Source organism: Stenella coeruleoalba (assembly GCF_951394435.1).
Source record: "Stenella coeruleoalba genome assembly, chromosome: 9".
Classification (NCBI taxonomy): domain Eukaryota; kingdom Metazoa; phylum Chordata; class Mammalia; order Artiodactyla; family Delphinidae; genus Stenella; species Stenella coeruleoalba.
Genome location: NC_137155.1, coordinates 100,756,470 through 100,783,985, shown reverse-complemented (window position 1 = coordinate 100,783,985; position 27,516 = coordinate 100,756,470). Strand labels below are relative to the sequence as shown.

The 27,516-nt window shown below is 45.1% G+C and overlaps 1 protein-coding gene across 4 annotated transcripts in view; it reads right to left on the bottom strand.

Annotated features, from left to right (window-relative positions):
- The window catches only part of ACTR3B (actin related protein 3B), a 272,968-nt gene that overhangs the window by 50,466 nt on the left and 194,986 nt on the right, over nt 1-27,516 (bottom strand). For all 4 annotated transcript variants that reach the window (XR_013829937.1, XR_013829938.1, XR_013829939.1 and 1 more), the window contains 2 exons: nt 15,504-15,716; nt 5,745-5,859 (listed from right to left, as the gene is read on the bottom strand). The gene's annotated coding sequence lies outside the window, so the exon portion shown is untranslated. The remainder of the gene's footprint in view (nt 1-5,744; nt 5,860-15,503; nt 15,717-27,516) is intronic.

The window sequence follows — 27,516 nt, the reverse complement described above, 5'->3', positions numbered from 1 at the left end:
CTCAGCCATAAAAAGGAATGAAATTGGGTCATTTGTAGAGACGTGGATGGATCTAGAGACTGTCATACAGAGTGAAGTTAAGTCAGAAAGAGAAAAACAAATATCGCATATTAATGCATATATGTGGAATGTAGAAAAATGGTACAGATGAACCGGTTTGCAGGGCAGAAATAGAGACACAGATGTAGAGAACAAACATATGAACACTAAGGGGGGGAAACGGGGGATGGGGGGGTGGGATGAACTGGGAGATCGGGATTGACATGTATACACTGATATGTATAAAATAGATAACTAGTAACAACCTGCTGTATAAAAATAAAATAAAATAAAATTCCAAAAAAAAGAAATTAGCCAATTAAGAACCAGCCAATATACACAAAAACATAGAGACCCCTTAATAATGCAGCATCCAGTTGTTACTTAATCATCATTAAAATGGTTTTAAAGTAAGTTAACGTGCTGATAGCATCGATGCTAACAAGCCTCATTTACTTTTCACATTATGTGAATAATTAGTGGGTAGAGTGCTCTGTCTGAATGGGCTTTGTTGCCTCACTGGGTAAACGTCCTGCAAATTCAGTCTACTGCACAGTTATGTCACACCTTTCTGCAGAGTACTGGAGAGCAGGGCAGGGTCAGGTGCAGAAAGTAAAAACCGTTGTGCAAATGAGCATGAAGATACAAAAAGGAGGGGGAAAGAATTGCAAGGGATTCAAGAAAAGCAAAGTGTAAATCAATTGGTTTTGATTGGAATGTATGAACCTGAATGCCTTTTACAAAAAAGGAAATGGCTCCAGCAGAAAAGAAAGAAGTTTAATAGATCAGTGTATGGGAGGAGATTGGATTCAAAGGCACCAGGAAAACCTTGGGCTGGCCACCACACTGCAGATGTGGAAACGGGGAATTTAACCACTGGAGGTAGTGACCGACATCATGAGTCAGAGAGAATGGTTGCAATTATCAAGCATCAAGCATGTCCCTGGTCCAGCTTAGACTTCCACAGTGAACACCGGGAAGAGGGGTCCCCACATACGGGAGCAGACTTTGTGTCCACATCAGCCTCTTCACAGGACCCTGTTAAAAACATCTGTGGTTGGTGCATCAGTGAGGATGTAATGATGAGCTTAAGAGCTTCCTTCCCTCTGCCCTGCCTTGGACTGGAAAGTTGCTTGTTAGATGTATGGAAGCTTCTCTAATTCTGAGACCACAGATCTAGAATTCCAAAGACAAAGAAATATATATATCCTGTTTGATGAAATGTCGGTTCATGTTTTTGTCCATTTTCTAATAGAATTGTTTGTTTTTGAGTTTTGAGAGTTCCTTATCTATTCTATATACAAGCCCTTTATTGAACATGAGATTTGTCCATAAACATTCTCTAATACTTTGAATCTGTGACAGCTTTAAAATTAAACTTCAATGCTTGTTGGAGTTTAAAGGATTAAATGAAGGTTTCAAGAATTCAACTTTTACTGTGTGCTTTATTAAAGAAGCAGCAAGAAAGCCTGGGCCCTGCTTTCACAGAGGAAGAAACTACAGACGGATACAGGACCGGGGATATTGGAGAGCAGAATCGTGAGGTGGGGGCATCTGGCCTGAGGGAGCTCCTGGGAGGCGGGCTCTGACTGGTCCAGGTCAGACCATCATGATCGCTGCAGCTCACGCGCCACCTAGTGGGCTCTGTAAACATGGCCGCGTCCTGTGAAGTGCAAGTTCACATTTGCCAAACATACATATTCTCACCCAAGCTTCTCTAGAGGAACTAGCGACGCATGATATTTATTTCTACCCACTGTGACGCCCATCAGACATGGCTGATTCTAAGCGGAAATATAGTTCAGGTAGCACTCTCTGCTTCATTCTTTGGGGCTGGTAAACCACCAGAAGGATGCAAGACGGCTGAGACCCATGTTAACGCAATGGAATCTCATAATAGCTCTTCACCAAGGAGCCTCAAGAGCTTCCTCGTGAGTCTGCTGTATCGCTCACCCTCGGGGGTGCTGCTGCACAGGTGGAGATGATCCGCCTTGAGGCAGTGGGTCGGGCAGGCGGCCCAGCAGCCTATCTCTGACCCTGCTTCCAGGACGGAGCTGCGATGGCCTCTTCTCCTGGGTATTGTCACCAGTGTGTGCTACCCAAGCGTGTGCCGGGAAAGGCGGACCTCATCCCCTGTCCCATTTTAGACAATCAGAGAACGTTAGAACCAGAGAGAACCAAGGAAAATGGTGACTGCAATTTTTTTCAATGAAAAATAAAGATTTTTCTCTGACACATGTTTAACCAATAGAGCAAAACACCTGAAATGAGGACCAACATCATTGTCAGATCATCTAGTCCAGGATGCTTTCTTACTTTGCAACCCAAATACATAGAGAACATGAATGTGGTGGGTGGCAGGGGTGGGGTAGGACGAGAGGAGGACCCCACAGGTTCCTCAGCCCATCCCCACCAGGCCCCCAGGGTGGCTCCTAAGACTTCCTAGGACTTCAGATCACAAGTCAAACAACACTGAGATGCCCTTCTTTTTTTTTATTTATTTATTTTTTAATTTGGTAAGTACCTTGTCTTTTTTTTTAACATCTTTATTGGAGTATAATTGCTTTACAATGAGATGCCCTTCTTTTTAAAGGCCGAAGAGTACTTTATTGTATGCATATGCCACATTATCACAAAAGGACAAACACTGCATTGTTCCACTTCCATGAGGCATCTAAAATAAACTCAGAAACAGCAGAAGGTGTCGCCAGGGGCTGAGGGAAGGAGAACTGGGTAGAGTTTCAGTTCCACCAAATGAGTAAGTTCTGGAGATTGGCCACCTGTAGGTAACAGCACCATATTGTGCGCATAAAAATCTGCTAAGACGGGGCTTCCCTGGTGGCGCAATGGTTGAGAGTCCGCCTGCCGATGCAGGGGACGCAGGTTCGTGCCCCGGTCAGGGAGGATCCCACGTGCCGCGGAGCGGCTGGGCCCATGAGCCATGGCCGCTGAGCCTACGCGACCGGAGCCTGTGCTCCGCAACGGGAGAGGCCACAACAGTGAGAGGCAGTGTACAAAAAATCTGCTAAGACTGTAGATCTCGTGTTGTGTCCTTACCACAATAGAAAAAGTAAAATAAAACAAGCAGACTAAACTGTTGAATTGGTTAGGAGTGTTCTTAAAGGACAGCTAATCTATTGAGGAGAAGATGTCATATCACCTTGGCATTGAATCACCAGATGAACAAAGTTCACTTATCTGAGATGAAAAAACATATTATGTTTTACATGTTAGGAGGGAAATAATCCACTGAGAAACCCACTACCATGTTGTACAAGTGGAAAAAAATGTCCAGAAATTGAGGACCTGCTGGAAGACACCCAGTTAATGCAGAACCAGGACTGGAAGCCAAGTTACTTACCTGGTTCCTCATGAAATCCACATTCTAAATACTTGGGAAGTCTCAACACCTGTTTCCGTGAACTCTTCACACCAGAGGTCAAGGGTTCTTTAATGGGGAATGAAACAAGCATTGTCACCTCGCCCTGCCTTGGCAAGTTAAAAGCTGACATCACAAAAGAAGAAGTCTCAGTGTACAGGAAAGTGCCCGCGGGTCTTTATCTGAGGACCTCAGAAATACAGCCTGGCTGCTCCCTGCCCACCCTCCCAGGGACAGAAAGAGGACCAGCCAGAAACATTCCCTCTGCTTTGTCTTTCCTTTGCTGAGGCGGTGGAGAAAAGCCTGAGAAGGCTGCATGTCCGCCTGTTTCCCACCCTTGCTGGACAGCAGCAGAGGCTGAGGCCCCTGAGGATAAATGAGGGCTCTAGGGAATGGCTCAGAGAGCGATTCTGAGGGTGCAGGAGAGAACCGTCTACCCAGAGGGAGCAGGGGCACAAAGGGGGGCAGCTTGAGCTGGGGGCTTGGGGCCACGAGGCAACAGCCCCAGAGCCCTGGTTCCCAGAAAGGGAGAGAGGACAGTTAGGAAAGGGAAGGACACTGTTAAGGGATGACTGAGGTCTAGTCCTTCCCCTGTGCTGACAGCTATGCCTGGGAGAGCAAAGTTATATTTTAGGGAGGAAATCAGATCTCCACCTTCTGGCCATTTGCCTAGAGCCCAGAGAAATAATACCAGACAATTGCATTTGAGTAGATTTTTGCAAACTCTGCCAAACTGACAGATATGAATTTCACTTCTTCAGGATTGCCCTTTCTAACCCAATCAAGGCGAGATGCTGAGTCATGGCAGAGCCCAAGCCACAGCAGACACAGGAAAGAGCACAGGAGGCGTGGACCTAGACCATACAGAAGCCCTGTAAATCACTGGCAAAAGAGTTATTCAACTCCCACAGCCTCTGATCTCCCGGCGAGAAGAGGGCTTTAAATCCCTTGTCATCACGATGTTTGGCATCAACTAGAGTTTACCCAGACACTCGAGGCACCGATGTTAATGAAGACAATAGCTCCTAAAACAGGTTGTCCACAAAACCCGAGTGTTTTCACTCAATAAAACTCTCCCCAGAGACATAGAAAACAAACTGATGGGTACCAAAGGGGAAAGGGAGGGGGAGGGATAAATGAGTTTAACAGATGCACACTACTATATGTAAAAAAGATAAACAACAGGGACCTACTGTCTAGCACAGGGAGCTATACTCAGTATCTTGTAATCATCTGTAATGGAAAATAATCTAAAAAAGAATAGATATATACGTATGTATAACTGAATCACTTTGCTGTACACCTGAAACTAACACAACATTGTAAATCAGCTATTTTTTGATAAAACTTAAAAAACAAAACAAAACTTTCTCACTCAGGTTAAGTCCAAAGTGAATGTTGCTGATCTTGAGTGACTCTCCAAGTGATAAGGTAGGAACCAAGACCCCTTCCATTCTGTGTCACCTCCACTTCCCCCCCCCCCATGGTTTCCAAGGTCACCCAGGAAGGTGAAGGAGCCTGGAGGTTGCCCAGAGACACTTGTAGGGGCCAGGACTGGAAGTGGTGCCCATCAATTTCACTCACCCACTATTGGCTAGAATTCAATCAGATGACCAGACCTAACTGCAAGGGGTGCTGGGAACTGTAGTCCAACTGTCCAGGAAGATGGGAAAATACACAGATCTCAGCACCAGAGCCACAGGTGTATCTTGACATGATTTTCCCTAATAAGAAATTTTTCTGAGACCACTAGAGATATCTTGTCCTTCTGTGCAGGAAAATGGATAAAAGTATACTTCCTTAAAGCCCTCCGAGACCTGCCTGTGATGCTATATGAAATGCTTAATTTTTGAGACTAGAGGCATCCAGCAATAAACTCACCATTTTAATTGTATAATATTTTAGAACTTCCAAAATGATTTCTCAAATACTCTTTCATTTGATTTTCTCATTGCTCTTCTCCCAGTGTCTACACATTTCATTTGGACAAGAATTACTGACTGATTGCCCATTCTCCCAGGCTCTGGTCCGGGCACCAGGGATGCTGAACAGGCAGTAGATTTCCTACTTGCACCATGCTTACATCCTTGTGACAAAGAGTGGCTTGTAGTTATAAGTAAAAAGTAAATTAACAATATACAAGATACTATCAGATGATGATAAGACCCCAGAGAGCAACAACAGGGCAGTGTGATAGAGGGGGAGCTTGCATGGGGGAACGGGCGTTTTAAAATATCCCTGGGATTTGTTTAATCGGGTGTGATGGATGACAGGCAGGTAAGGTGACAGGCAACTGACTTCCCTGAAAGAAGCCTTTATTACTCACTGTTCCCAAGAGGAGAGGGCAGTCACGCTGTGCAAGTCCACATGTGGAAGCATCAGATTCGGCAAGACGCAGGGGCAAGGAGAAAACACAGGCGGGAGCCTTTATTGTGGTCTCACTGCAAGGAAGGGGCAGGGTAGACAAGCTGAGCAAGTTTAGGATTGGCTGGTATGAATAATTTTAGTGGTCTCTAGGCTATAGGGGTCCCTGGTCAACCAGTACCTGGCCCTGGGGGGATTTGGGAGAGGGGAATATCGGCTTGGTGTGTGAGAGTTAGATTAAGGCGATACTTGAGGTTGTGGGTTCTGGTTTGGACATGAAAGACAGGCTCAAAAGCAAGTGTTTTACTTTCTTTAGGAATTAACTGGCCCTGGGACGGGGAGGCTCTCCAGGACCAGAAAGGCCCCAAGATGTCAAAGCATCTTAAAATACAGGAAATAGGGCTTCCCTGGTGGCGCAGTGGTTGGGAGTCCACCTGCCGATGCAGGGGACACGGGTTCGTGCCCCGGTCCGGGAAGATCCCATATGCCGCAGAGCGGCTGGGCCCGTGAGCCATGGCTACTGAGCCTGCGCATCTGGAGCCTGTGCTCCGCAACGGGAGAGGCCACAGCAGTGAGAGGCCCGCGTACCGCAAAAAAAAAAATATATATATATATATCAGATATTTACAATTCTCGAGGAAATTCTGTCTTCAAGGCAAAGAAAATGATATCCCACATCTTACGAGATGGAGCTTCTGCAGCCATTCTTAAGGGAGAACAACTTAGGAAATTGTACGTGTGGTCAGGTTTAGTACATTCTGAATTTTTGTCCAGTTCAAAAGGAAAACTGAAGTTTGCCTTTTAAGAAGTTTTGTAAATCAATAAGCAGAAAGAATCAAACAACACCTCGGCAGCAACACAGCTCAGCACAAGTATTACAAACATTGTCTCTGAAGAGTTAGTTTTTTAAATGACTAAACAGAAGAAATACTATATCCTTTGTCCTTTTTATCTATAAACTTGGTCCTGCTGGGCTTCCCTGGTGGCGCAGTGGTTGAGAATCTGCCTGCTAATGCAGGGGACACGGGTTCGAGCCCTGGTCTGGGAGGATCTCACATGCCACGGAGCAACTAGGCCCGTGAGCCACAACTACTGAGCCTGCGCGTCTGGAACCTGTGCTCCGCAACGAGAGAGGCCGCGGCAGTGAGAGGCGCGCGCACCGCGATGAAGAGTGGCCCCCGCTTGCCACAACTAGAGAAAGCCCTCGCACAGAAACGAAGACCCAACACAGCAAAAATAAATTAATTAATTAATAAACTCCTACCCCCAACAACTTCTTAAAAAAAAACCAAAAAACTTGGTCCTGCTAATTTAAAAAGAAAAATTGTTAAGTAGCCAATAGTATATTTCCTAACTTTGATTCGTGTTTCTCTGGGTCACACAAAGTAGTTATTTCCCAGTTTCTAGAAGAGGCACCTCATGATTATCATTCTTAAAAATACAGCCAGATGTTCATCTTAGAGGAGATTTCCATGACTAGTGGTTACAATGCTGTATTTTAATTGCCAATTAATATCTCTTCTCCACTTATCTTTGTATGTCCTTAAGACCAGGGACATTCTCCAAGCTCTGGCATCTCCAATCTCATTGGAGATTGGACATTCTCCAATCTCTGGTGCCGAGCACACTGTCTGGTGCTTAACAGATGCTCACATCTGTCAAACGCATGGACGCCACCTGCCTGCCCTGCACCCAGTGCTAAGCAGATGCCTGGCACATCATTAAGAGATGTGGGGGCGGGGGGGGGGGCGTTGGGAGTGAATCTAAAGATTTCCAAAAGGATTTATTTTCTGGCTCTTCTGTCTAGAAAATTAATTTTGTTTCAAAGTGACACGCTGGACAGAACGAAGACAAAAATGCGTGATCGAGCCATTCCTGGGCAGCGATCATTACCACTGCTACACAATGGCATGATCAACGCTTCCCGATGAGTAGTTCCTCAGGTAACATTGTAATAATGCTGAAAACTCCTTTCACCACGAATCATTTAGAGCACCTGCTACATGAAACCATGTCCAAGTGACATGGGACTTCAACAGAGCTGTCCTCTGCATACAGTCATCACCCATTTCTAAGTTGTTTGCTTTTATTCTCTATACGGAGGGGGGGCGGCGGGTGCCCCTTTTTAAGAAATCTTTTTTCCTTAAAATGACTGAGACTTTCAAAAACTTGTTCCTTAATCACATCATCTTTCTTAGTGAAAACAGAAATTCTTCATCTTACACTTCCTCCGTACAGCCTCCCCCCGACTCTGAGACCAGGGAAGAACGAAGCAGGAAGACGAGTCATATTTTCATTACGTTTTCCATGGAAATCCCACCTCGGACCAGCAGTTGGTGATCTGAAAGCAGGAATAATAACATCTGTCTCATGGGCATCCTGCTTCTTCTGCATCTCCACAACTCCAGGGTTTAGGAAGATTTGACCTGATTTTCAAGGTTTGGAGGTTGTACTTTTATCTTCTTGGAGCAATTGAAGAGTGGTTAAATGATGAAAGTTTCCTTTGAGGGTCCTTTCCTGAAAATAAACTATTTATATCTACAATCTTCCTCATCTTTGGAGCAAAAAATAAGCTCACACATGGCTCCTCCGAGCATATTACTACGCTATGGCAGAAGCTTCCGGAACAATACTTCTTTTCCTATTCCAAGTCTGATCCACTAACTTAAGCAACCTCTTTAATGATTTTTTCTGTATTTGTAATCCATGTTCCTGGAACATTAAAGCCATGAATGTTCTTTTGTAAGTGAAAACCGCCTTAGATCGTCACAGACATACACGGAATGGAAACAGCCCACATGTCTAACTACAGACTTGACCAAAGACCAGAGGTCTCCGTACGTCTCAGCCGGCTGCTAGTGATGCTGAGACCCACTCCTGCAGCATCCTTCCCTCTGTGCCTTGTTGCCATGTGCCCACAGAACTTAAATGCTGCCCTAGGAAAGTGAGGAAGGAAGAACCCTAAATTCATATGGAAATGTCTATCACCCTGATGGAATGGTGCCTCAAATTAGACATGAAATTTTGGAACGTAAGTTACATTTTTTAGGCACCCGATTTGTAAGTCAGAATTTGAGCCCAGAATATGGGAAGGCTTATCTAGAATCTCCAGGAATACTCAGACAGTCATGAATTGATAAAAAGTCCTACAAATAGAGCCAAGTGCCCTGGAATAATCAGATTCAGACATCATGGCCAGCTTGCAAAATCCCAGACAATGATGAAGCTGTGACTGAGAAACTGTAACAAAATTCTGTAAGGTTGGTCATCCAGAAACAGAGGGAAAGGGAAAGAATGCAGGCTTGTTGTAGTTTCTTGTAGATTCAATTTTCTGGATAGCAGAAGAACACCTGAAAAGCGAAGAATGAGACTTACACCTTCTGATTCGGACTAAGGGGTCCTCTAAGTATCGAACCTCTTTCTGCAGAGAGAAATGGCTCCAGCACCACCAGATCCAGCCACTGAAATGCCATTTTCCCGCCAAATGATATGCCCCTTGATCGGCCATGAACATTGAAGGCTTAGGGGATGTGTGGAGAGGTCTTGCTTGGAGAAGGCCGTACTCCAACGCAGTTAGGAAGAGTACAGAGGATTTCTAGGAGCTGTTGGTGTAGGATGGCCTAACTCTCCTGTGGTCTGGAGTGGGCCACAAGCAGCAGGAGACCCTGGCTCTGGAGGGACATTGAGGGTGACACTGGGGCATGACTCTTTACCTGTCTTCCTGGATTGATGACACAGGACCCCAAATCTAATCAGTGCTTGCCCTCAGAAATTGGACATCATCCCAGAGAAACAGAAAAGGGGAAACCACAAATTACTGTGACTGGTAGAATGAGGGCCTGAATACAAATTAAGTCTAGACGTTTAAAAATCTGTGGTCTGAGACTCTTGTTTACTCTAAAAGTCTATGATTTTAAACCACAAATTATACTTCACAGTGTAAGTACAATCTAGTTCCCTGTGCACAACTATGTTGGTTGCCAGTGGTAGCAACAAGCAACAGTGTTACCTTCAGGTATAATGGCCTGAAGAACAGATTCCTTCCCCAGGAATGCCCTCACTCCCCAGGCAGGCTTTGTCATGTGTCTGGGCCTTAATTCTGGCCTCTGAGTCTTCTGACAGGTTAGCAGGGATTCTTGAACTTTTATCGCTCTGTCTCCTAGCTGGCATCATTATCTGACCTCCTACGCTCTGGAATCAGAGCTCCTGGGTCCACAGGGCCTTGGCTGAAACTCTTTGAATTTGATCTTTGGACATTTTGACTTAGAGCACTACCAGCCCCACCTCCGGCCCATCCCTCAACCCAGACCTGACCCACTGTGTCCTCTGTCTCTGGAGGACACAGAGAAGACCCTTCTGAACTGAGACAGCACCCCATCCCCTCCAAGAGCTATGTAAAGAAGAGCAGGTGAAAGGGCAATTAGACCTGAAGAAGAGAAGTTAAAACTGGAGTATGAGGTGGGATTTCTACATTTCCCATCAAGCTAGATGAACATATCATGATTGCTAAGGCACAAACTCCCATATTTATTCAGAGCTGGCCACAGAAATTATTTTCTGTTTCAAAGCAATGGAAAGAGTTGAGATGAATAATACATCTTTATCTATGCCAATATTTAAAACAACCAAGCAGCACTGTGCTGTTTGTTCAAACCAGCCTGTGTTTTACGTTGTGCATGCAAATCTACATTGTGCATGAGTGTTTCGGTAGAAATTTCTTTTGAAATGTGAAATTGTTTATGATGCTGACAAAAATTCAAAACAATCTACCATCTATAGATGCCCCACTGTCATGGATTTTTAAACACATTTATTATCACAGAGTCACCGCAGAGAAGAGAGACCACAAATGTAGCACAAGTGTGCTTCCTTCATGAAATTTCCCAAGGATATTCCTTTTGCAGAGATTGAGAGTCTGTGAGCAGTTCTGATTCCCACAAGAGACCCACGTTCAGACGCAGAAAAGAGAGACTCTGCAGCTCAATGCTACATAGGCGTTTGCTTCACCTCTGGTTGCTTCAAAGGTTTCCAGGACAACAGTTCAAATGAAAAGGAAACGTATCAGTAGCTTGAACATAGATCTACGATTCTAAGCCATGAATTCCAATGGTGTTTCCAAATCACTACCCAGAATCAGAAAACAAACTGTTACGTGTTATATGCTATGTCTACATGTCCCAGTGAGATCTATTCTTGCCAGTTATTGGGAGAAAATTCTATGGGGATTCAGAGTCTCGCCAATTTGCCCCAGTAGTGAAGTTTTATACATCCAGTGGTCCGGGGCAAGTCAAAATGCCCCTCCACCGTCAAGACAGGTTGTTGCAACTTGTATCACCTGCCACCAAAAAAAAAAAAAGGCATAGTGACCTTTTCTGCAGCCTTTAAATTAAACTGGTAATAGGCTAGAACAAGATTCTGAAGTCTGACATATGCTATTTCCAAAATCCAGGTTCAGGTGTGTACCAGGGCAGAAGAGAGCTCTGCAGCAAATCCAGTGACCCGCCCAGGTAGGCCACATGCCCAGCAGATCCAGGTGCCAGCGTTCCAGGAGTAGATAAGTCTCAAGCAAACCCCAGCGGGAGAGTTTCGGAATAAAACTCTGCCTTCTGCTGCATAGAGCTTCCTGACTTGGAAAGCAGTGCCCGGATTGTAGCAGAGATTAAGTCCTCGACCGTTAGTGGGGAGCCTTGGAGTGAGTATTGCCCATCACATGATCCCATATGGGGCCAGAGTGTGCAAGTCTTTCCAGCCTGCCTCACTCGGCATGCCGGCTGCCCCAGGAAAGGTGACATGAGACAGCTCTCTGCAGCCCCGAGCACACGCTCCTCAGCGGGGCAGCAGGCTCTTATTTTTGAAGGGGGATCTGGGTGAGAATCTCCACATCTAGGATTCTCCTCTTAATGAACTGATTCCTTTATCACTGTGAAATGTCTTTATTTTTGATAATATGCCTTATTTCTCCCATAGTCTAATTTGTTGGATATTAACATACCCATTGCAGCTGTAGGAGTCCGCTTGGGCTGCCACAACAAAAGAACCCAGGCTGGGAGGCTTAAAAACAGAAACTTATTTTATCACAGTTCCAGAGTCTGGAAGTGCCAGATCACGGTGGCAGCTGGGTTGGATTCTGGTGAAAACTCTCTCCTTGGCTGCAGACAGCCGTCATTCTGCTGTGTCCTCAATGGGCTTTCCTCTGGGCACAGGTGCAAAGTGGGAGAGAGATCTCTTGTGTCTCTTCCTCTTCTTATAAGGACACTAGTCCTATAGGATTCAGGCCCCATCCTTATGACCTCATTTAACCTTAATTACCTCCTTAAAGGCCTCATGTCCAAATGTAGTCACGTTGGGGGTTAGAACTTCAGCATATGAATTGAGGGGAACCCCATTCGGTCCATGACACCAGCTTTCTTTCTAAGATTAAAGTTTGCTTGATAAGCCTCTTTGTCCTTCTCCTTTTAACTCATCTTTGTTCATGTTTAAAATGCATCTCTTGTAAATAACATTTATATGATCTTGCTGCTTTTCTTTGTGTATCATCGCTGCCTTTTAGCTGGATTGCTTAGTACATTTCTATTTAAGATAATTATTGATACAGTTGGGATAAGTCTACCACACTGCGATGTGTTTTTTATTAGCCTTATCTGTTGTTTCCTTTTTTCCACATTCCTTTCTTCTGTTAGATGTTCTTGATTAGCTGAGTTTTTAGTACTCCTAAATCCATGTTAACACCTTTATTAATTTTTTTTTAACTTCTTCAGAGATTTCCCAACTTGACACAAGGGGGCCAGGCCTTTATACCCCCATATCAATCCCCCAGGAAAAGCGTGTGACCTGGAGCAAGCTGCCTCCACAGCAGAGGCAGGTCCTGAAGGGAGATGACGACTAGGTTGCCTGCCACAGCAATGGCAGCAGCAGGGGAAGCAGGGCCCTTATTCCTACCAGGTGATCTGTGCAGCTGTGCTCACCACGGAGTGTACACTGAACATTACAAATGCAGCCTTGTTTACTGTATGGATTTTGTTGTCTTTCTTTCAAGAATATTGAAGTTTGTTTCACCAGGCAATTAACTTACTTGCAAATCACCCTAGTCCTTTGGAAGCTTATTTTAAAATTTCATTATGACGGGTCTATAGCAGTGGTTATCAACTGGGGGCAACTTTTTGATTGTCATACCTGTGGGCTGCTACTGGCATTTAGTGGGTATAGCATGCTGATTAAGGTCGTGATCTAATGGAGGGGCCATAACGTTGATTGACTTGAGTTGATTTAAAGACATGTTCTATGTACGATCAATAACTTTGATGTAATATGTAAAATTAATGAAATTTAATACGGGCTTCAACTGCTCGTGGGGAAAATAACTGAATGCCCAGGTGTGTGGCTTTTGCATGGTTGCTCTCCTTGTGTGTCACTTCCATGCAATGATTGAATCAGGAGGTCTGGGGACTGTCGGGTTCCTCCTCTGTCAGGTCGTTCAGTCCAAACTCTTGCATATTTGTTTCTCTAAACTCAATTATTCTACAGGCTAGTATTACATTCAATTACACATCTCACAATATTCAAAATGGCTCATTTGTTCTGGGAATTACATGCCTCTAATTTATCACTGACAACCAGCAGATGCTGACAACCAGCAGAATGGTGATGAAACCCAGCCGGCCACCAGCAGGCTTTGCATCCTCCAGAATGCAAAGCGAGATGGCACGTTTAAACATGGCGACAGTGCCAGTCAGGTGCCAACTGTACGGGACCGAGTGCCGTTAGGTGTAATGCTGGTTTGTATTTATGCCACTCACTCCTCCAGAGAGCTTTGCTGTAAACCTACAGCCTTTGGGGATGTTTCCTCTTTCAGCCTGAAGGACTCGCTTGGTCATTCTGCCAAAGGCACCTAACCACTTCCAAATAACCATTTTGCCACTGACAGTAGATGTCCTTAAGACACGGCAGTGATGCCCCGTGACGGACATCATGATGTGCCACCCAGATCCTCCTTCAGGGATGAAGGATTTGTCCCCCCCACCAGAAGATGGACATCCCTCAGCTGTCACCCCCTCTGCAAACTGCCCTCAGATGAAGAGAGCTCCTTCACCCCAGATCACACCGCTGGGGGCACAGGAAGCCACACCTCATGACTGGCCACCGTGGGAGGAAAAAGCTCAGGGCACCATGGGACCACCTGAAAATGCTCCAGCTTCCGAGCTCCCCGGGCCACCAGCTGAGGTTGTTGTTGACGCCCCAATGCCAAGGTTGCCTCAGCCATGCCCACTCTCCTCTCTTCCATGGGCGTTGCTCTGGGAACTGCTCCTGGTAAATTTCCTGTAGGCAAGCCTGCATCTCAGAGCATGCTTGGCCCCATTTTCCCTTTTCCATCAAATTTAAACTGCTCACCCTGGCTTCCAAAGCCCCTAGAATTCAGCCCCACCTTCTCCGAACATAGACGTTTAAGGAGGCCAGACTTCTCACTCTTCCCCACTCATGCCACCATCATTTCTGCTTCTGTGTCCTTTCTTTCTCCTCCAACATGGGGAATTTTTACCCTAAATATTAACTGCTAAGCGTAAGAATGATAAACTCAATCAAGAAAGACTCAGAGTCCCTTGGACATTGGTCTAGATGAGAATGGAACTAACATACAAAGACCGCAGCCAGTTTTGGCGGAAGAAGAAAAACCATCACTCTCTCTGCTTCTCTGAGAATGATGCAGGAGCATCACAGTGATGGTCTCTGATCCAGCCCTGAGCTCCCAAAAAACGAGGAGAGAAAAGGAAAGATGAGGAAGCAGAGAAGGTGGGAAAAGCAACCCTTTACATGGGCGGCAGCTGTACCAGCCCAGTCAGCCTCCCATCAAGGACCGCTCCCAGGAAAAACCAGGTGTCCACACTCTTGAGAAGATTTCCACTCTGATGTCTGATAAAGGATTTGCTTTCTGCAGAGCGAGAAGGGGGTACAGTTGAGAAGAGGGATTATTAGATACTGTTATACCCTACTCAGTTCTCAACCCCACACAGCGTTCAAAGAGTCAGATGCCTTGACTGAGAACAGAGTTAATAACTGCAAATCTTCTGTTTCAACTGCAGTGGCCTTTTCACTCCAATGCAATACCTCTAAAATATCATTAGACTGACACCAAATAGCACTTCTACTGTGACAGACACACCAGAGACCGTAATTTAAATTAAAGGATTAAATATGTAATGGTGACATTTCAGGCAACTTGCAGAATTGTAGTTCACGTTAAACAAATGCAAATCCTTCATAATCCTTTTTTAAAAATACTTAAAACTGATTTTTACTCGAAGAAAAGCCAAGTTTCCAAAATCAATGAATATAGTTCTAAACTCTTATCTTAATTACATTTCCTCGAGTAGGCTCATTCTTTCAGACCGTTTTACCTGGGGCCTGAAAACTTTTAGCACCAGGTTGAGTTAGCACATGAGGGGAACTCCGGGCAGTATCGATCCAACAAGAATCCTACAAATAATGGCTATTGAACAATGCTATAGAATATCTAATATTCAGCAAACAAAACAAAGGCTTATTAAAATATTTAACTTATTAAAATATTTAACTATATTTAAAGCCTGAAATTGACAAATTGACTTATTCAACAGAATTAATCATTTGCATTTTAAGCTCTGGTGTGTTACATCACGATTTACTATCCATTGTAATTTACAATGAAAGGAAGTAGCCCAGCAAGGAAAGATCATCAACAGCTTACCAATTTTCACGATAAAAGTGTTCAGGGGCTTCCCTGGTGGCGCAGTGGTTGAGAGTCCGCCTGCCGATGCAGGGGACACAGGTTCGTGCCCCGGTCCGGGAAGATCCCACATGCCGCGGAGCGGCTGGGCCCGTGAGCCATGGCCGCTGAGCCTGCGCGTCCAGAGCCTGTGCTCTGCAACGGGAGAGGCCACAACAGTGAGAGGCCCACGTACTGCAAAAAAAAAAATAAGTGTTCAGGACGTGGCTCTTTGAAAATTACTGGAATAGAACACATGAGGTTTATTGGCAAACATAGTGTATATACCAGGATTTTCTGAGGAGCTTATAAAAAATACAGATGCCTGAACCCACCACAGATACACAATAGACTCATCAGAGGTAGACACAGGCATCTGCTTTTTAATAAATTCTCCAGATGAAGCTGCTGAAGATGAAGCTTGAGAACCCCCATTAAAATAGACAACATCAGGACTTCCCCAGTGGCCCACCTTCCAGGGCTTCCCTGGTGGCGCAGTGGTTAAGAATCCGCCTGCCAATGTAGGGGACACGGGTTTGAGCCCTGGTCCAGGAAGATCCCACATGCCACGGAGCAACTAATCCCATGCGCCACAACTACCGAAGCCCACACGCCTAGAGCCCATGCTCCGCAACAAGAGAAACCACTGCAATGAGAAGCCCGCGCACCGCAACGAAGAGTAGCCCCCGCTCACCGCAACTACAGAAAGCCCGTGCGCAGCAACGAAGGCCCAATGCAGCCAAAAATAAAATTAATTAATTAAGAAACAAAAAAGAATCCACCTTCCAATGCAGGGGACGTGGGTTCCAATCCCTGGTCAGGGAACTAAGATCCCACACGCGGCAAACTCCAGAGCCCACTTGCCCTGGAGCCCGCACGCGTGCCACAACAAGAGACAGAAAAACCCACACGCCACAACTAGAGAGAAATCTGCGCACTGCAAGGAAAGATCCCACATGCCACAACGAAGATTCCGAGTGCCACAAGTAAGACCCAATGCAGCCAAAAAAAAAAAAAAAAACCAAAAAAACATCATATTCCTAGGACTGATCCTGGCAGACGTTCGTTCTCTTTATCTTAGGAAGCTTTTTCCTGTCTTAAGAACTCTGGAAATCTGACTTCCTCCACGAAGCCTGCTTGTATCACTGGGGGAACATTGGCAACTGCTAAAACCATACACGAACCAACCCCAAGACATGCATCCACCCAACAAAACACACTACACACGTGATGACAGTACTGAGAACAGTTTTACCGATGAGAAAGTCTCAGCGTGAATGCCAGACTCTATGCAGCAGGTATGTCATTGTACTACTGGGGTTAGGTGGAATTAAACACATTTCAGTGCATGATGGGAGCTCACAGCAACATCAACGTCTATCCCCTCTTGCAGAAGTAAAAAATGACTCAAAAGTGAAGTCATTATCTGGTTTGTAAACAAAATTTACGAAACAAAATTCATAGAGTCATTGTGAACTATTTTAATTATTGTAATAAACAGGAGAGCACATCACTTAAGGAGAAACAGTTCTCCAGTTCCATGCATAATAATTGGATTATTAGTGGCTACATGAGCTGCCCTCCTTGTTGAATGCAACCATGTATCTTTGCAACACCTAGCCATTAATAAATTACCATTTAAAATTCTGATCACAAAGATTTTTTTTCATAATATTAGGTTGAATTTGCATATTTGGTCTTCCAACAAAATGGGGGCCAAGTAAGCATCTTTTAACTGTTTCAAAAGTCATAGAAATGAGAGACCAAAAAAAATCCTACTAAATATTACAAGGTCATAAAATGCACTGGCTCTCTCCAAACTTTGCTGCTAATTGTGTACAAACCCTCTACAGAAACTCACACAGAATCAGTAATGGAACTAACAAATTCTCCTGTTCTTTCACCCTCTCCCTCTCTCTCTCGATCTCGTTTCTGCCATCAAGGCACAGGTAGACCTGGGACACGGTGACACCCTCTGGCCCTGGATTCCCAAGAAATGCTAAACCGAAAGAGGAAAGGCTGCCCACGTGTGTGCTGAAGCACAGTCTCCATTTTTATGGCCAGAAGAATAGGATCCAGAGCTAAGAAGAGACCCGAGGTCCCCATACACGTAATCAGAGATGTCCCCAGTGCCATGTTTTTCCCTCAGTTCTGCCAACAGGCTTTGCTCTTGACTCTGGTAAGAGCCCAGGTCCTCTTGCTTTCTGTCTCTTCTTTCCTTAAGCTAGAAGACAGACACCATTCCCATTCAAAGTTTCCATAGAAGGCCTGGGTGTGCCGTGTGCTTCCCTGGCTCACCAATAGTTTTCTCTAGTTCTGCATTCACCTCAAACGTGCAAGGCGTAGACTGACATGGTCGGGGAGTCTGACGATGGTTTAGATGACTGTCCTCCTCAATCAGGTTTCAGCTGGATGCTTAAGATGCACTTTCTCATCTAAATTTTGGACCCCAGGTCCCCAGCTCTGATCTTAGTGATCATCCGTACCTGGGTTCACTCTTTCCATTGACCCAAGATCACTGACCCTGTCTTGGCCAAGATCACTGACATTGAGCACCTGTCTGAGTTACAGTTTCTTATAACTGTTTTAATTCATCATCCTCTCTTTCCCAGGAACATCTATAGCTCAAAGCTTAACTCAAAACGCCCAATAGCGGTTTTCGGTCTTACCTCTTCACCAATATGTGAACAATTCTCTCACAAATACATAGGATATAGGGGTAGCAGCCATTGAGTCTGCTCTGCATTGAAGTAGGGCAGACTTCAAGCTTCATCTTAGGAGTTCTTAATCACACGGGGGACCCTAGGCCCCCTAAAATAGTCTATCTTTTCCCTGCCTTTTTGAAACCCCATAATAAACGACAGGTCCTTTCCTTAAAATTCAGTATTTAGGCTGTCAGCTTACACACACGGTACCTTCATAGGAATTAGTCAAAGGTGGTCCATTTAGGATTAGGGCAGAAAAGCTATAGTGAGATCCCTTTTTCTGGAATAGTCCACAAGGACCCGGGGCTGGGAAAGTGACTAAGGTCTGAATTCAGTCCATCATGTTGCCCCCTGAGCCAGGTGCCCTTGCACAGGGCACAGTCTGTACAACAAGAAGAGCTGGGCCCATAAATTCCTTTAGAAGACCAAAGCATCGCCTTAGATCCACGTAGCAGGAATGTCCTTTCAAAGCAGTGTTTGAAAGCATGAAAGGAAGAGCAACATAAAAGTCCAGATAATGTCTGTGAAGAAAGGAACACATAGGAGACAGAATCCAAAAGACAAAACAAACTTCTATCTGTCTCATAATTTAACACATAGAGTTTGCCTGATTGGGAGAACTAGGGGTCCTTGCAAGAGAGTCAGGCTAATATTTCTTTGTATCCCTGAGATATCACTTAGAGTATTAACCATAGTAAGTCTTCAATAAGCTTTTGGTCCATAGAGGAAAGGGAGGGGTGACTAGCCAGTTTCCATGAGCCTAAAGAGGTAAATTAAAACTATATCTGGTTAAAAGCTATGGCCCACATGATGATGTTCTAACAGCCCACTTACTTAGTAAATGGATCCTCCATACATTTCAATGATTCAAGCGTTAAATGGGAAATACGGACATACGGCGTACTGCATTAGATATATGTGAAGGATACTAACAAGTCCTTGTAAGTAATCCTTAAAAGGCAAAGGGGAGGGAATTCCCTAACAGTCCAGTGGTTAGGACTCCATGCTTTCACTGCTGAGGACCCAGGACGACCGAAATCCTACAAGCTGCGCAGCACTGCCGATAAAAAAAAAAGTCAAAGGGGAGAAATACACCCCTGCCCCACTGAATTTCACCAAAGATGAAATGTTCTCCGGAACATAGCAGAGCATACAGCTAACTCGGCTGCTTGCTTTGGTTTCGTTGGCATCTTCGTCTACCATTAGCAGTGAGGGTAAAGGAGAGTAGATAAATTCTCCAGCAAACATCAAAATCTCAAAGTATTTGAACAGGATGCACACGGCTAAACATTGTAAGGACCTACAGAGCACTGTCGTCTTGTCGTAAAACCCCATAAAAACTCTAGACTAAATCTCTCCCTAGGGAGCAAATACAAAATAATAGATTTATCTCTAAGGCCAAGTTGAGGATTTAAATCTATAATAAGACTACTGGTCCAAAGGCACTGGGTAATAAAAATTCACAGGTTGTTGGCTCCATATTCATGGAGCATGAACTGCAGCTATACCAGTGAGTTTCCTTCTCTGGATCAAAAATGTAGGATAACAAATATTTAATAAGTAATATCAGAGGACTCAGTGTCACTTACTGCAAATAAGAATACTTGTGCTAAACTTTTCCATCAGACAAAAATGGTGGTTTGCAGCCCACATGCCGGTGCGGGCAATTGAAAAAAAGAAAAGTTTTATTTCGTGTAGTTCAGAGTCGCAGTTAGAGGCGGAATTCTAGAATGGCAGCTTGGGGAGTCCAGCCAACCCACCTTCCCCAGAAAAACAACCACTTAACTAGTGAAAATTATTTTTTTATACAACCATCTAAAGCCTCTGGAAATTGTCCTAAGGGCATTTAGCAAAGGAATGGAGAAACATTCATTTAAGAAAATCTACTAAATCTCAGTAAAAACAGTGAAAGTCTATGGAATCTGAGCCCCCTCCCACCCCCAGTCCCCCAGCCCTGGGTAACTCGACCACAGGTGCTCTGACCTGAGCAGATGCAGCTAAGAAGACGGGGACTCTCTCCCCACCTCACTCCCAGTGGAGCTACATTTTCCCTTTGAAAGGGTAGGTGACGGGTGCTTCTCAGGTCTTCAGAATTCCAGGCAGGGACTTCCCTGGTGACACAGTGATTAAGAATCTGCCTGCCAATGCAGGCGACACAGGTTCAAGCCTTGATCTGGGAAGACCTCACACACCGTGGAGCAACTAAGCCCATGCACCGCAATTACTGATCCTGCACTCTAGAGCCCATGTGCCACAACTACTGAGCCCATGTGCCGCAACTACTGAGCCCATGTGCCACAACTACTGAGCCTGCACACCACAACTACTGAAGCCCGCGTGCCTAGAGCCCATGCTTCGCAACAAGAGAAGCCACTGCAATGAGAAGCCCGCTCACCGCAACGAAGAGTAGCCTCCGCTTGCCACAACTAGAGAAAGCCCGCACACAGCATTGAAGACCCAATGCAGCCAAAAATAAATAAATAAATAAATAAATAAATAAAAGAATTCCAGGCAGGCATGGCTAAAAAGATGAGACTCCTACCTTGTGGTACAGAACGTCCACCCCAGGTATGATGGGCTGACAATACCGAGGCCTCGATTGACCCCATACCAGCTGATTCATAAGCAGAGGCTCCACAGCAGGAGTACAAGCCTAGAAGACCAGGGGCTGCCACCCCAGCCCAGCTCTGCTCATACAGCAGGTGTGTCACTCCAGACCAGGGGCTGCCACCCCAGCCCAGCTCTGCTCATACAGCACGTGTGTCACTCCAGGAGAAGCAGACCAGGATGTGGATGGAGTAAACAATTCAATCAAAAGACAGAGATTGCCAAACTAGCTTTAAAAAAAAAGACTCAATTACATGCTGTGGACAGGAAACACACTTTAGATTCAGAGCACAGGCAAAAAGTTTGAAGATTAAAAGATAGAAAAATGTATGCAAACAGCACCCTTGAAAGAGGTGGAGTTGCTATATTAATATCAGACTAAAGGACTTGAACCAAAAAAATGACTAGAATCAAAGAGAGACGTTGTATAATAATAAAAGAGCTTATTCATCAGGAATGTATAACCATTGTAAACATATACGCACCTAACGAAAAGGCTGAAAAAATACATAAAGCAAAAACTGACGTAACTGAAAGGAGAAACGAACAATTCAACAATAATAATTGGAGATTTCAATGCCCCACTTATAATAATGGGTAGAACATCTATGCTTTTTGCTAGGTTTATTCTAGATTAACTGTGTATATGATTTAGGTTGCTGTGATAACTTCCTTAGAATCCTCAGAGAGGCAGTGAAGGGATTAAAGTAAACACAGAGAGGGACAAATGGGGGTTAGAGACAAAGGCTTGGGGGGAAGGGGAGCCACAGTAAATAGGTAAATTACTTTAAGATATCAGTGGTGCTTCAGAAACTCACATAAAGCAAATATGTACAGCCCACAGTTCCTTGGCATTATCAATACTACATGAAAACAATACAATTTCTTGAGCATAGGATTGCCAGAAAAAATATAGGATGCCCAGTTAAATTTGAATTCTGGATAAACAATGAATAATTTTTAGCATAGGTATATCAAAAAGATGGTATGGGACATCCTTACACTGAAAATCTATTTGTTATTTATCTGAAATTCACATTTAATTAGGTGTCCTGTATCTTCGCTTGCTAAATCTGGCAACTTTGAGGGTCTGTTCTATACACGAGGTGGCACTTGCCCTCAGCGCAGGAGATAAACAAAGCAGGGGTGCAGCCTTGAGAGTAATAAGCAAGCCTAATACTCTTCCAAATGTGATGTGAATAGTATCCTAGGGGAAATGCCAAGGAGTTGGGGGCGGGAATTAGCATCTTCAGCTTAGGAAAAAAGTGTTAGGCCTTGGAAAAATAGTAGGTTACTGACTCCCCAGGGTGGGGGTGGGGCAGGAATGATCACCAGAGTTCCAACAAAAGAAACAAGTTATTCAACTCTGCCTGTCATTACAGCATTATTACAAGCACTATGGGAGGTAGAGAGGGGACAGGAGAGCAGGGAAAGTAGGCTTGCCCCAAATGAGAAAGTTTACCTGAAGACAGGAATAGAAAGACATATACAAGTGAAATATGAGCACAGTACAAGACATCATTTTTGAGTGAGTGCCCAGGTAAAATCCAGGAAGGCTTCTTGGAGGAGGAGGAACTGGTGCCAGGCATCAGAATTGACAGAAGAAATATACACACCCGGGCAGTGAGAGGCAACATGGTATCACAGTTTCCACCCTTTCAGCGCCTTTAATTTTCTGCCACTCTTTCACTCTAGACAAAGCCTGTTCCCATTCTGTTCCATGTGTTCAGGTCGGCAGAACTGCTGGGGACACTTGTGCAGGTTCTACATAGCACAATGCTGTGGTCATCATTTACATCATGGTGCTCCGTCTGCAGCCACACGCTGCAAACTGGAAATCCAGGGCTCGGAGGGCCCAGGTGAGGGATTAAGTCATAGTTAGTGACCAAGAAAAGATGAGCAATTAGTAAAACCTTCTGGAAGGAAAGTTAGCGATAGCTGAACGAGAGCTTTAAATCTTTCGAGCCAGTAATTCCTCCGCCTCTGGGAATTTAGCTTTATAAAGTAATCATGACTGCGCACAAAGATTTAGTAACAAAGAGGGTCGTGGCTCAATGCTGCTAGGAACAAACAAGAAACAGCCTCGAAGTCCAAAAATTGGGGATTAATTAAAACTATTCTAAGTATTTTAGGCAAAGGATATTTAATACAAGATATTGGTTTTCAGCAATTCCATCTCATCGGTAATTAAGCAGGGAATGGCAAGCCAACCTGAAGATTAGCAAAGCAGGCAGGTGTTACCGCTGCATGGCTAGGCGGGGAGCACGGCCCTGCTCTCAGAGGCCAGGGGCTGGGATCGTCAGTCTGTGAGTGCTGGGGCCACCCCCTTGAGCAAGAGAGCGGGGGAAGAATACTTTGTCTCCTGCCAACCCCTATGCTTCCATTCAGTCTCCCAGGGGCCCAACCAGGATCCGAGACACCCTGGGAAATGGAGTATCCATGACACAGAGCAGAACAAGGTAAGAGTAGGGGTGAACGTGAGGACAAATGGGAAAATGGCTAGCTTGGTGGACAAGCTAGGTTTGTGTGGAATGGTTTCATTTATAAGAAATGTATGCACGTCAAGACATAACAGACAAAAGGAATAGAAATGAAATACGCTTCTCTCTGGCTGTCGACATAACGGATGAAAGTGTCTTCTTGTCTACGTTTGCCAAATCATCATATAAACATGAGCCATGTACGGAGCGTGCACGGTCGATTCCCTCCTCCTTGACTGAAGCTCTCACTCCCAAGGCCGCAGGGAGTTTTGGTGGCCTTCAAGCCCTTCGAGACCTTCAAGCCCTGCCCCATCCTGGGGTGGAGGCAGGGCCAGGCTGCACCCAGAGACTGACTGATGAGCGTCAATCAAGGCCCACCTGGCCCCCCCGTTCCAGGGTGACTCTGAAGGGTCATCCCAGAACCAGAGGTCCCTCTAGAGTCAGCCAAGGCCATCCGTACTGACAGGAGCCGGGAGGACACGCGTGGGACCTGAGGGTTCTGGGTGGAGGGAGTGGGACACAGGTTTACCAGGATGGGAACCCTTCCCATGGCCGAGGACCGAGGGTCCCAGCAAGGCCCCAGGAGCTGGCGCTGACTTGCTGCTACTGCAGGGCTCCACGAGGGCCACTGTTTCCTCCAAGCTCCTGGCAAAGGACAACGACCTGAACTGCCAAGGTCGATGGTGGCCCAAAGAATGGAGAGACTCAGAGGCACGAGCATGCGAGGGTGGCTGCCGTGTAGGCAACCCCCCCAACCCCAGATATCTATGCTGCATGGGAGGGACTGGAAGACATTTCATTTACAGTTAAAAACGTAATAATAATAAATGGTACAAGGGCACCTGGTACGTGAAGTCTGACTCTACTGATCGGGCTGATTGTCACAGATGCCCTAATGGAATCAGGCTCCCTGTCAGCAATGTGGATGCGGGACAGGAAAGGTAAGTATCAAGGTCAGGGTGGTACACAAGGGCATGGCCCTGAGAGCTATGGGAAGAGCTGACAGATGAGGACACGCCCAGCAGGAATATAACTGGCTGCTACATAAAGTATTCTTCAGTCTGTGCAACCACAAGACATCAGTGTAGTCGGCAGGAGGCTGGGAGCAGCTGCGCAGGAAAACATTGTGACACCTCACCCGGTGTCCTCACTGACCCACTTCTCAAACCTGAAGCACACTGGCTGAGAGGAGGCTGTGTCCCCAGGGGAAAGGACCCTGCAACGCTGTGGCAGGTGCACCCGGGAATGATTCCCCCAGTCCTTTCCCACATGGACCTTCAGCTCTCTGGTCCATGCAGCCCAGGTTTGTCTAGAGGTCGAGGAATTTCTGCTCTAGTGGTGCTGGGTATATGTGTTTCATTATACAGATCCACTCTCCCTCTGCTCTCTGCCCCAGAAGTCTGACTCGTAGAAATCTCATCACTGACTCATCACCCCAGGTGTTTCAGCCACTGGGGGGCCCTAGCAGGAATTCAGAGGGGAGAAGGCAGGCGAGGACGGGCTATGAGTCCTCGAACCCATCCCGGCAAAGTGGCTTCAATTTGAACGTACCCCCCACCCAATGGTCATTGATTTTCTAAAAGCAGCCTTCCCTAAATGAACCTATCATTCCAGGTTCCAGGTTCTGGTAACCTTTCCCCCACCCCCGTCCCTCTGACCTAAGGGTGGTAACAGTTCTGTCCGTTGTGACCCCCCTTTACCCAACCCAGACCCTTATAAATAGTCCCATTATTAAATCCTCTAGAAATTATCCTAATTTAAGGACGTTCCTCTTCCTTGCTGAAAACCTACTGATGCAGTGGGCCAGACCACCCCTCACCAAGGACGTTCAGGGCACTTCCAAACTCAGGGGAGTGGGCCAAGCCAGCGACCACGTCAGCTGCCTCTCCTCTTACCTCGGCCTCAAGTCCTAGCCATATGTCTTCATTCTCCATGGACTGCATGCCCTAAAGTCCGAATGATTACAAAGCTAAGTCCCTTTGTAGCAGGATTGATTGGAACTCATTAATCCATCTATAAGAGAAGACCATGCTGGATTGGGCGACTGGAATTGACATGTATACACTGATGTGTATAAAACTGATGACTAATAAGAACCTGCAGTATAAACCAACCAACAAACAAACAAAAACAACTAATACTAAACTTTCCTTGGGTTATTTGTATGGAAATATGTTAATATAAATGTTTCAGACATTACATGAAATTTCTAAAAATCTTATATGTTCTGGTATAATGTTATAAGTCATAATTCTAGTTATTACTTTAAAATGTATATCTCAGGGCTTCCCTGGTGGCGCAGGGGTTGAGAGTCCGCCTGCCGATGCAGGGGACACGGGTTCGTGCCCCGGTCCGGGAAGATCCCACATGCCGCGGAGCGGCTGGGCCCGTGAGCCATGGCCGCTGAGCCTGCGCGTCCGGAGCCTGTGCTCTTCAATGGGAGAGGCCACAACAGTGAGAGGCCCGCATACCGCAAAAAAAAAAAAAGTATATCTCAGAAATAACTAAATTTCCTTGTCAATTGCATTATTATGAACTTCCATCAAATCTTTAACTGTGGTCATTTTTAAGTCTTTTGTCATTTACAGATAGTTCTGGGTGTACTCTGATGCTTTTGCAGAAATGTTCCTATAAAAGGGTTTCATCTTCAAGGAATTCATGGAAAAGACTCTGACAAGTACAGGTTTCTGGTAACTGACTACACTGCTGAACTCAATGAATAAGCATTTTCAGAACTCTAATGGAAAACTGATGAACTCATAAAAGTGCTAACAAAAGATCAAGATGAAAAAAACAGTTAATTACATGGGACTGAGTGAACTGATGAGGATGATTATAATTTTTGTAACTTTCTGTTTGAATAAAAAATAAAAATCCCACAAGGACTCAGAGGCAAAAAATAGACAAATCACTTTTCACTGCAAAGTAAAGGAGCTCTTACAGTGGAGGATTCCTGGGCTGAATGTCAATATTATGACGTAGTGTGTGTTTCGTGTTTGGTAATTGCAGTCATTGGTGCTTTTGTTGTGGCCATCCATGTACAATGCTTGGCGTCAGTTTATTTATCTCTTGTAAAAATAAAATACAGTGTGTGTGTGTGAAAAAACATATATATATAACTGTATACAATGTGACAGAGTCTATGTTGATAAGCTCCTGTAAAGATACAACATATGGCATGGCAACTTCAAAAAAAAAAAAAAGAATACCAATAACACAATATAAAGCATTACTTTTAATTAACAAAAGCAATTAGCACTAATTAAAATGTACTCACATTTGTCAAAGAGCCATTTCACCTTAATTGCTAGGTGTGTTAAATAGGCAATTAAAAACAAATTAAGGGCTTCCCTGGTGGCGCAGTGGTTGAGAGCCCGCCTGCCGATGCAGGGGACACGGGTTCGTGCCCTGGTCCGGGAAGATCCCACATGCCGCGGAGCGGCTGGGCCCGTGAGCCATGGTCGCTGAACCTGCGCGTCCGGAGCCTGTGCTCCGCAACAGGAGAGGCCACAACAGTGAGAGGCCCGCGTACCGCAAAAATAAAAAAATTTAAAAAAACAAATTAAAATGAAGACCCCAGAAAAAAGAGAGGCAGGCAAAGGCATCTGTGACAACACACAGGCAGAAACGCTCCTCGGCTTGGGGACATGCAGCACTGCCCTTCACGTGCACTATGGCAACTCCTGCCCAATGTGCTTCCTGAGACAATGCCACAAATGCAGATTAGGGAGTCGGGTTAAAGATGTAAAGTAAGCAGACTTGAATTTTGGCATAGGAAGGTACAATATCCGCAGATGAGTACTTCCTCAGTGTCTCCATGGCCAAGTTCAACAAGAAACCTGAAAGCCATTCCTCCCTCCAGTTGCCGAGGTGATGCTGCCTCGTGAGACACGCTGTCTTCAGGGCTTGAGTGGATGGGAAAACATGAAGTGTGGTAAATACACTCAATAAAAAAGCTCATTAATGGGTGTCATAACTAGATGGGGTTTAATGGCAGAAGCAGAATTTATGTCAGCCCTTGCAATAGGAGTAGGAAATGTTTTTTGTTTTGTTTTGTTTTAACATCTTTATTGGCGTATAATTACTTTACAATGGTGTGTTAGTTTCTGCTTTATAACAAAGTGAATCAGTTATACATATACATATGTTCCCTTATCTCTTCCCTCTTGCGTCTCCCTCCCTCCCACCCTCCCTACCCGACCC